The sequence below is a fragment of the Scylla paramamosain genome, unplaced genomic scaffold (assembly GCF_035594125.1).
Source record: "Scylla paramamosain isolate STU-SP2022 unplaced genomic scaffold, ASM3559412v1 Contig97, whole genome shotgun sequence".
Classification (NCBI taxonomy): Eukaryota; Metazoa; Arthropoda; class Malacostraca; order Decapoda; family Portunidae; genus Scylla; species Scylla paramamosain.
Genome location: NW_026973762.1, coordinates 220,097 through 228,515, shown reverse-complemented (window position 1 = coordinate 228,515; position 8,419 = coordinate 220,097). Strand labels below are relative to the sequence as shown.

The window sequence follows — 8,419 nt, the reverse complement described above, 5'->3', positions numbered from 1 at the left end:
GAGTTCGGGAAACGCACAGCTGAGGGGTTGGCTGGGGCTGACGGCGCCGCAGGCGTCGCCGAAGGCCTCCCCTTTGAACTCCCCCCCGAACCACCGACAGCGACTCCTAGAACCTCCGACATCGACCCGCGCCCAAGACACCTGCCCACCACCCTCTCCCCCGTCGCAGGACTCCCGAAATAATCGAGTGTATCGTTACAGTGCACAGTGAACATCCACGCGTGTTCTGTGACTCTCATGTTTATTTTGTACGTGATATTGTGACGATTTTTGCTCCCTCGTGTCTTATTTCTTCTTAAGCATTATGTACTCCTTAACGTTTCTACTGTGTCCCTCTGCATTTGACTCTCATGTTTATTTTGTACAAGCTATTGTGACAATTTTTGCTCCCTCGTGTCTTATTTCTTCTTAAGCATTATGTACTCCTTAACGGTTCTACTGTGTCCCTCTGCATTCTTTTTTCCTCCTCTCGATGTTTCCTCCCTTCTACCTTCGTCCCCCTAACTTCACCTCTCTTAAGCTAGTGCATCTCTCTTACCATCCTCTTCTTGCACCGCCTTCTCCAAACAATCTACTTTATGTGTGTCTTCTAGTTGCCCTTTACGACTCACCTGCTAACTCAGGTTTCCACCAAGAACTCATGTTCTGTAAATATTTTATGTCATTGCAACGTACTTGTAAATGTTATGTAAATATTATATGTAACCCTCCCCCACTCTATTCTATCTCACAGCAGTGCGGGTGGTTTTCCTCCGGGGACTCCGGTTTCCACCCTACAAATCGCTCTTGTACTGCCCTGTGACACTCATTACTTTACAGTAGCAAGCCTGACCGCCCGGCAACTTTTTTTCTCCCACTGTACTTCTATTTCTCCTCACTTTTTCTTCCCTGTGTACCAGTCTTGGTACACACACTGCCCCTTCTTGTAACACCCCCCTTTTTCTAAATAAAAACTTGAAACTTGAAACTTGAAAACGCACACTCGTTCTCACAGCAGTACGGCGACACTATGCCTCCCAAAGCATCAGGAAAGGCTGCCAAGAAAGCTGGCAAGGCACAGAAGGCCATTGCCAAGGGCGACAAGAAGAAGAAGCGCAGGAGGAAGGAGAGCTACTCCATCTACATCTACAAGGTGCTCAAGCAAGTCCACCCAGACACTGGCGTGTCCTCCAAGGCCATGTCAATCATGAACTCGTTCGTGAATGACATTTTCGAGCGCATCGCTGCCGAGGCATCCCGCCTGGCACACTATAACAAGCGCTCCACCATCACCAGCCGGGAAATCCAGACCGCTGTCCGTCTTCTTCTGCCTGGTGAACTGGCAAAACACGCTGTTTCTGAAGGCACCAAGGCTGTTACCAAGTATACCTCCTCCAAGTAAACAGGCGGCCAGTATACTGCTGCCAGTATAAAATAATACCCGGCTCCATTGGAGCCACACTTGAAAAGGAAAAAAGATACGATATAGACAAATGCATTATTATTATAATTATTGTTATTATTATTAATATTATTATTATTATTATTTTTATTATTATTATTATTATTATTATTATTATTATTATTATTATTATCATTATTAATAATATTAATATTGTTGTTTTTATTATGATTATTATTATAATAATTATTGTATCATTATTATTATTATTATTATTATTATTATTATTATTATTATTATTATTATTATTATTATGCTTATTATTATCGTGATTATTATTCTGTGGAGATAAAGAAAAGATAAAAAAAAAATAGAGATAAAGAAAGATAAAAATTCTCCCAAGTGAAAGAGATATGGCCATGGAAGAGGGAATAATAATAATAATATAAAAAAAAAAAAAGGGGGGAAGGATATTGAGTTGAAAGTCGATACCTGATACTGAAAGATGGAAAATAAATATTTTCTTCCACAAAACCAAACAGATTGTCTATGAAAATTCTTTAATGAAAGAGATGTTTGGCCCTAAAAAGGGCCTAGATATTGCTGTTATGAAGATCATTCGTGGATGACTTCTTAGGCACGCTCGCCACGGATGCGACGAGCCAGTTGGATGTCCTTTGGCATGATAGTCACGCGCTTGGCATGGATGGCGCACAGGTTGGTATCCTCAAACAGACCCACGAGGTAAGCCTCGGAAGCTTCCTGGAGAGCCATGACAGCAGAGGACTGGAAGCGGAGGTCAGTCTTGAAATCCTGAGCAATTTCACGCACCAGGCGCTGGAAAGGCAGTTTCCTGATAAGCAGCTCAGTGCTCTTCTGATAACGGCGGATCTCACGGAGAGCAACGGTTCCAGGCCTGTAACGGTGGGGTTTCTTGACACCTCCAGTGGCTGGAGCAGACTTGCGAGCTGCCTTTGTAGCAAGCTGCTTGCGGGGCGCCTTGCCACCAGTGGACTTGCGAGCCGTTTGCTTGGTACGTGCCATAGTTGTGGTAACAACAACTCACAACGAACACTCAGCTGAGTCTGCCCGCGCTTCCCACAAAATCCCTTTATATATGAATCGGGTGGGCCCGACGACTCCAACCCTGCCTTGTGATTGGTCAGAAACGTCCAGTGAGGCTCATCGCCCACGCAGTCACCGCATGAAAGATGTGATCATTATTGTTAGTCTAATTCATTTTGTTCTTATTCTTATTCTTATTCTTATTCTTTCTTCCCTCATTCATAACAAATCTTGGAAAATATACAGCAGAACTGACATGTCATTTAAAATTCTAAGACAATTAGCAAGAAAGTTGTGATATTCTTATTTTTTTCATTCTTTTTATTCTATTTTTTTCTTATTCTTGTCATAATTAATATTGTTATCTTTATTATTTTCATTTTTTTTTATTATTCTTCCTTATCTTATTCTTATTTATCCTACTTTTAGAGAGATGAGGCTTGTGCGGTCACCCATCCAAGTTCTGCCCGGACCCCCTGCTTAACCTTGCTGATCCCGCCGTCAGCTGATTGGTCAAGAGCGGAGAACAAGGTGTTGGGAGGGCTTATTTCTCTTATTCTTATTCTTTCCTGTATTGTTGTTGCATTGTTGTGCTGAAAATGTTGGAAAATATGCACTAAAATTAACCCTTCATTCATAATTCTACGACAATTAGCAAGAGAGATATATTATTACTTTTTTCCCTTATTTTTGTTCTTTTTATTCTTAATCTTCTTTTTTTTATTATAGTTGTTATTGTTATTTTATTATTTTCGTTTTTCGTTCATTCTCCTCATTCTTATTGCTATTTTTTTCTATTCTCAGAGAGATGAGGCTTTTGTGGTCACCCATCCAAGTTCTTCCCGGACCCCCTGCTTAACTGCGCTGATCCCGCCGTTAGCTAATTGGCCAAGACCGGAGAACTAGGTGTTGGGAGGCCTTCTTTCTATTATTCTTATTCTTTCTTCCCCCATTCATATCGTTGTATTGGAAATGTTGGAAAATATACAAAAGAATTCACCCTTCTATGACAATTAGGAAGAAAGACATGGGATGCTTTCTTTCTTTTTTTTTATATTCCTTTATTGTAATTTTTCTTATTCTTGTTATAATAATTCTTACTGTTATCTTTATTACTTAAAATTTTCGTTCATTCTCCCTATTCTTATTCTTATTTTTTTTATTTATTTATTTTTTTTTCAGACAGATGAGGCTTGTGTAGTCACCCATCCAAGTATTGCCCGAAACCCCTGCGTAATCTCGACGATTTCATTTGACAATACCTATTTACTTATTTATTTATTATTATATTTATTAAAAAAAAAAAAGAAGAAAAGAAGATGAAGAATAAGGTATGTAATCGAAATACTCTCTCTATACTGTAGCAATAGTTTAGCTGGATGTACTTGTATTGTGTCAAAAATACTTGCAATATCTGCAATTGTAACCTGCAGTGTCGGCATAATGCATAATTAAGCAATGAAAAGAAAAATTAATAAAAGAATAAATGAAAAAAAGAAAGAAAAAAAGATACAATTAACAATTAAATATATTAGCTACCCCTCTACGTTTCTTTATCACTGCAGAAAAATGGAAACATTTTAACGTAGACTTGTCAAAATTCAACTGAAATTAAGGGTTAAATAAGGATTGTCACCCCTTCCCCAGAGGATATTCATTGTCTTTTAATATATATATATATATATATATATATATATATATATATATATATATATATATATATATATATATATATATATATATATATATATATATATATATATATATATATATATATATATATATATTCTTTTTATTTAAAGTCTTATTTAGAGAGAGAGAGAGAGAGAGAGAGAGGTAACGTCCTTGAGGATAGCAGCTCGTCTACGCTCCGCTCAGTGATCAGCGTTAGAATGTAATTCCTCATTTCTTTAAAAAAAAAAAAAAAAAAAAAAAACAGAAACTTTATTTAGGGGGCTTGCTGGAAACAAACTACAATGGAGGAAAGAACAATATGTCTGCTATATGACCCACCCAGTTAAATTTTCAAGAAGCAAACGCAAGTTGGAAAATACGAGGAAGATAAATTTTCATTTATATACGTTTTATGGTAATTTCTGCCACGCCTTCCTCTATTCATCAAACGTCACTGACACTTATTCCCTTTATTTTTTACTTTACAGAATCTTTTGTAGGGCAAGACTCTAGAGGATATGTGCTTTCATAAATTCTATAATGCTTTGCTTATCATAGAGACATAAAAAAAAAAAAAATAATAATAATAAAAATAAATAAATTAATTAATTTAAAAAATCAAAATAAATAGATATATAAATTAATTAATTAATCAAATAAATTTCTATGCTTCACCTTTATAGCATTCGTATGAATGTCAAAACAAAACAAAAAATATAAATATAAATAATAATATGAAAAAAAAAATTACTAAATATATGAAAAATAGCATTACTACTACTACTACTACTACTACTACTACTGCTACTACTACTACTATTTTTTTTTTTTTTTTTATGTAGGAAGGACACTGGCCAAGGGCAACAAAAATGTAATAAAAAAAATGCCCACTGAAATGCCAGTCCCATACAGGGGTCAAAGCAGTGGTCAAAAAATGATGAATAAGTGTCTTGAAACCTCCCTCTTGAAGGAATTCAAGTCATAGGAAGGTGGAAATACGGAAGCAGGCAGGGAGTTCCAGAGTTTACCAGAGAAAGGGATGAATGATTGAGAATACTAGTTAACTCTTGCGTTAGAGAAGTGGACAGAATAGAGGTGAGAGAAAGAAGAAAGTCTTGTGCAGCGAGGCCACGGAAGGAGGGGAGGCATGCAGTTAGCAAGATCAGAAGAGCAGTTAGCATGAAAATAGCGGTAGAAGACAGCTAGATATGCAACATTGCGGCGGTGAGAGAGAAGCTGAAGACAGTCAGTTAGAGGAGAGGAGTTGATGAGACGAAAAGCTTTTGATTCCACCCTGTCTAGAAAAGCAGTATGAGTGGAACCCCCCTCAGACATGTGAAGCATACTCCATACATGGACGGATAAGGCCCTTGTACAGAGTTAGCAGCTGGGGGGGTGAGAAAAACTGGCGGAGACGTCTCAGAACACCTAACTTCATAAAAGCTGTTTTAGCTAGAGATGAGATGTGAAGTTTCCAGTTCAGATTATAAGTAAAGGACAGACCGAGGATGTTCAATGTAGAAGAGGGGGACAGTTGAGTGTCATTGAAGAAGAGGGGATAGTTGTCTGGAAGGTTGTGTCGAGTTGATAGATGGAGGAATTGATTTTTTGAGGCATTGAACAATATCAAGTTTGTTCTGCCCCAATGAGAAATTTTAGAAAGATCAGAAGTCAGGCGTTCTGTGGCTTCCCTGCGTGATATGTTTACCTCCTGAAGGGTTGGACGTCTATGAAAAGACGTGGAAAAGTGCAGGGTGGTATCTTCAGCGTAGGAGTGGATAGGACAAGAAGTTTGGTTTAGAAGATCATTAATGAATAATAAGAAGAGAGTGGGTGACAGGACAGAACCCTGAGGAACACCACTGTTAATTGATTTAGGAGAAGAACAGTGACCGTCTACCACAGCAGCAATAGAACGGTCAAAAAGGAAACTTGAGATGAAGTAAACAGAGAGAAGGATAGAAACCGTAGGAGGGTAGTTTGGAAATCAAAGCTTTGTGCCAGACTCTATCAAAAGCTTTTGATAATTATGTCCAAGGCAACAGCAAAAGTTTCACCAAAATCTCTAAAAGAGGATGACCAAGACTCAGTAAGGAAAGCCAGAAGATCACCAGTAGAGCGGCCTTGACGGAACCCATACTGGCGATCAGATAGAAGGTTGTGGAGTGATAGATGTTTAAGAATCTTCCTGTTGAAGATAGATTCAAAAACTTTAGATAGGCAGGAAATTAAAGCAATAGGATGGTAGTTTGAGGGATTAGAACGGTCACCCTTTTTAGGAACAGGTTGAATGTAAGTAAACTTCCAGCAAGAAGGAAAGGTAGTGTTGACAGACAGAGCTGAAAGAATTTGAATAGGCAAGGTGCAAGCATGGAGGCATTGTTTCGGAGAACAATAGGAGGGACCCCATCCGGTCCATAAGCCTTCCGAGGGTTTAGGCCAGCGAGGGCATGGAAAACATCATTGCGAAGAATTTTAATAGGTGGCATGAAGTTGTCAGAGGGTGGAGGAGAGGGAGGAACAAGCCCAGAATCGTCCAATGTAGAATTTTTAGCAAAGGTTTGAGCAAAGATTTCAGCTTTAGAAATAGATGCGATAGCAGTGGTGCCATCTGGTTGAAATAGAGTAGGGAAAGAAGAAGCAGCAAAGTTATTGGAGATACTTTTTGGCTAGATGCCAGAAATCACGAAGGGAGTTAGAGAGAGAGAGAGAGAGAGAGAGAGAGAGAGAGAGAGAGAGAGAGAGAGAGAGAGAGAGAGAGAGAGAGAGAGAGAGAGAGAGAGAGAATGTGTGTGTGTGTATATGTGTCGGTTGGGTTGTGAAGGATGGGAAAAACCAGCAAGCCTCGGCTCCACTGACTGATCGATACTTGAATGTAATTCAAGTAAGGCGAAGTTAGGTTAGATTAGGTCAGGTCAGGTTAAGTTAGGTTAGGTTAGGTTAATTTAGGTTAGGTTGTTAGTGTTAGTTTAGGGTAGTTTAGGTGATGTTACGTTATGTTAGGTTAGGTTAGGTTAAGTTAGGTTATGTTAGGTTAGGTTAGGCCAGCTTTGCTTAATTTAGGTTAGGTTAATTTAGGATATTATAGGTTAGGTTCATTTAGGTGAAGTTTGGTTACATTAGGTTAGGTAATGTTAATTTAAGTTAGATTAGGTTAGTCAGGTTAGGTGAAGTTAAGTTAGGTTAGGTTAGGAACAACAATAAAAAGAAAGGAGGAAGAAAAACAACAACAGCAACAACAACAACAACAACAACAACAGCAACAACAAAGTTAGGTTAAGCTAATTTAGGTTATGTTAAGTTTGGGTTAGTTTAGGGTAGTTTAGGTAATGTTACATTATGTTAGGTTAGATTAGGTTAAATTTAATAAATAAATAAATAATAATAGTAATAATAAAAATAAGTAGATAAATAAATAAAAAAAAATCCATGAATATATAACACAAATCTTTAAAATATAAAAACATATGATAATTTATATTAGTTGAAAAAAATGAAATAAATGGAATAAGAAATTTAGAAAATTAATAATAATAATAATAATAATAATAATAATAATAATTATAATTATAAGAAGAAGAAGAAGAAGAAGAAGAAGAAGAAGAAGAAGAAGAAGAAGAAGAAGAAGAAGAAGAAGAGGAAGAAGAAGAAGTAGAAAAAAAAACAAGAAGAAGAAGAAGAAGAAAAAGAAGAAGAAGAAGAAGAATAGTAGTAATAATAATATTAATAACAGCAATATTAAAATAATAATGTTAATACTATAAAAATAAAGAAACTTTAGATGAAAAAGAAAAACAATAAAAACAACAACTACAACAACAACAACAACAACAACAACAACAAGAACAACAATAACGACAACAACAACAACAACAACAACAACAACAACAACAACAACAGCAACAACAACAACAACAACAACAACAAGAATAACACCGTGAATGAGAATTAATAATAAAAGAGAGCGAGAGAGAGAGAGAGAGAGAGAGAGAGAGAGAGAGAGAGAGAGAGAGAGAGAGAGAGAGAGAGAGAGAGAGAGAGAGAGAGAGATCCTTTTATGTAAGTATTTGTAAGTATTTTATTTATCTATTTATTTTATTTTTTTGCTTGCCTTATTGCATTAAGCGAGGTAAAAAAAAATGCAAAATGATGAATGAATAAGTAAAAAAAAATGTTGGAATGCCAACAACATATGGTGTTCCCAGGCGGTTACCCATCCAAGTACTAACCGGAACCAACGTTGCTTTTTTTCGCTGATCAGACGAGGAGCGGTGTATTCAACGTTGTGTGGTCGTTGGC

At 37.1% G+C, this 8,419-nt stretch overlaps 1 pseudogene; it reads right to left on the bottom strand.

Annotated features, from left to right (window-relative positions):
- Window positions 1-8,300: 8,300 nt before the first annotated feature.
- LOC135099002 (5S ribosomal RNA) lies at window positions 8,301-8,419 on the bottom strand (annotated as a pseudogene).